General features: G+C 37.7%; 2 protein-coding genes across 16 annotated transcripts in view; both read left to right on the top strand.

The window, feature by feature from the left end:
- asgr1c.1 (asialoglycoprotein receptor 1c, tandem duplicate 1) overlaps positions 1-2,541 on the top strand; it is a 65,228-nt gene that overhangs the window by 28,923 nt on the left and 33,764 nt on the right. The gene's annotated exons all lie outside the window — the stretch shown is intronic.
- LOC127513103 (asialoglycoprotein receptor 1-like) overlaps positions 1-2,541 on the top strand; it is an 83,194-nt gene that overhangs the window by 66,092 nt on the left and 14,561 nt on the right. The window contains exons 12-13 of one of the 3 annotated variants that reach the window (XM_051894707.1): positions 1,582-1,735; positions 1,966-2,527. The gene's annotated coding sequence lies outside the window, so the exon portion shown is untranslated. Of the gene's footprint in view, positions 1-1,581; positions 1,736-1,965; positions 2,528-2,541 lie in introns of those variants that run through there. The other 2 variants (XM_051894708.1, XM_051894701.1) reach the window with 2 other exon arrangements.

Below are 2,541 nucleotides of genomic sequence, written 5' to 3'. Positions count from 1 at the left end.
TGTGGAGAGAGATGAAAAACTTGTCAAGGTCTGAAAGAGACTTTAATAAGTGTGATATGCAAGAACATGTCCAGCTAGGGATGGGCGATATGGCAAAAAAAATAAAATCTCGATTTTTCAGAACGATTGACCGATTCACGATTTCGATTTATTTTTTTAACTGTTTAACTAGTCACCTTAACTACAATATGATTTAAGTAACATTCTCTTTATTAACAATCTGGTTAAAAAAAAAAAGTTCCATTCCAAGTGCACCACACATGAAGTGATCAACATGGTGTAAATGTAAAACAATTTGTTAAATATCTTTGCAGAAATATGCCTGAAATATGAAGACAAATGTTGTACAAACTTATCTTAAACACATCCTACTCAGAAATAATATAAAATAAGAAAATGCTAAATATTTCTTAGCCAAAAAGTAATAGCAATAAATAACACCAGTAATAGGCTATTACTAACAGCAAATGCGCTGTAAAAACAGAAAACAACAGCAGCTTTCAGCCTGTCACCATCATGCAAACATGAAATATCAAACAGGTTTACAGTTGTTTGCATTCCGTTGCGCTATTTGTCCTATTGTTTTTATGTTCGGCGGACATGTTTAGGTGTTGCACTTGTCTCGCGTCTTTTGCAGCGTCTCACCAATGAAACGGCATTCTAAAAACACGGCGGTCAAGTTAAAAATTAAACTCACGTTTAATAACTTTGCACTTTTTTCTCATTCCACTGCCTGCCTCTCGTTTTTATAACGCAATAACGGATTTATGAATGAACAGCTGCTTAAGAACAGTGATGTGTTCTGCGTTCATGGAGCGTCACATGAGAGCGGTTAATCAGGCGCGCCGGCGCCATCCTGAGGTCGGATCATTTTCTTCTCCTAATACGGTTATCATTGCTGTATTGTCAACATATCTAATTGAACGCTTGCTAACATTTTTACTTAAAATCGTGATTTCTCGATTCAAAAAATAATAAAATCGAGGCAAAACATAAATTCGAATTAATCGAAAAAATCGGAAAAACCGCCCAGCCCTATGTCCAGCACATATTTCACCCTAAAAATAAGAAAATTAAGCCTATTTTTAGGACAATTCAAAGTTTTTTAATCATTCTCATTGTCATGAGGGGAATTCTTGTGCTAAATGAAAATGAAAGTAACGTGACGTCAGCAGTGGACAGCCATTTTTGCTGCAGCACCAGGGGAATGATTGGGGGTTAGGTGCCTTGCTCAAGGGCATCTGAGTTGTGGGTAATGAGAGTGGAAGAGAATTGTCAATTGTCATACATCTATGACAATAAGTTGTCATGGATGTAATTATGCAAAAAAAAACCAAAACAAAAAAAACCATAAAACAGGTTTACCCTTTGACCCATAAAATAGGTTTAATTTCCATTGTTTCACCTTAGGCCAGTTGTTCCAATATATGTTTTATGTGTTTGAGTCTATCAGTGAAATTGGATGAGATGAATTTTAAATCAGACTTTCGAGTCTTTATCTCAGTTTGTTGCTTTTTTGGTCCACTAACAAATGTAGTTTGTACTTCCTCAGGAGCGTAATATATTTTGGTTTTCTCCCAGGTGTTGGATCGTCTCCTCTTCTATCTGCGTATCGTACACTCTATTGACTATTACAACACCTGTGAGTACCCGAGTGAGGATGAGATGCCAAACCGCTGTGGCATTATCCATGTGCGAGGGCCCATTCCCCCCAACCGCATCACTCACAGAGAAGGTAAGCACTGCTTTCACTGCTAAGAAATGACTGTACTTCTTGAAGTGTGTAATTTATCTAGTGTTAAAGTACTGTCTTATAGAGCTGGGCAACTTCTGACTCAACCAATAGCCAAAAGTTTAGGACACGACTAGCTTTGGTTTAATGCAACAAATTGCAAAGAAATGTAACTGAGAAAATCACTGATTCTGTTTGACGAGTTTTCTTTTATTTGTTTGACCATCTTGTAGCTTCTGACTGGCAAAAGACATTTGAAGAGAAGCTGGGACACTTGTTCAGTGTGAAGGAAAGCCTGTCTGAAGATGGGCCGCAAAGATCCAGAACAAGTTGAAAAGTTTGTGCTGGCCAACACACAGGAACTGGGCAAAGTGGCAAAAAGTTTAAGGTGCATAATTTTAAAAACATGCTCCTTTGTTCATGTAGTAGTTCATCTGGTAAGCCTTGGGGAGGATGTTTTGTTTTTACAAAATCAATTAAAAAAAGTTGAATATGGAAGGCAGTCTGGCGGAAGCTGGATATTTTACTTCATAACTTGTTAAATATGGATATTTTTTTTAAACGGATAGCTTCGCTTCGCTTCAGAAGGCCTTTATTAACCCTCTGGAGCCGCGTGGAATATGTTTATGATGGATGGATGTGGATGGAGACACTTTCTTCAACTCATACTCATTGGTAGCGCATTACTGCCGTTATAAAACTCGTCAGGATACGTGCGTCAGGATATTTATTAAGATTTCTCCGACTGTCTTCGTCAGAAACAAGAAAGTCATATACACCTAGGATGGCTTGAGGGTGAGTAAAGCTTG

Source organism: Ctenopharyngodon idella, chromosome 5 (assembly GCF_019924925.1).
Source record: "Ctenopharyngodon idella isolate HZGC_01 chromosome 5, HZGC01, whole genome shotgun sequence".
In the NCBI taxonomy this organism is placed as follows: domain Eukaryota; kingdom Metazoa; phylum Chordata; class Actinopteri; order Cypriniformes; family Xenocyprididae; genus Ctenopharyngodon; species Ctenopharyngodon idella.
This window is presented reverse-complemented; position numbering and strand designations above follow the sequence as displayed.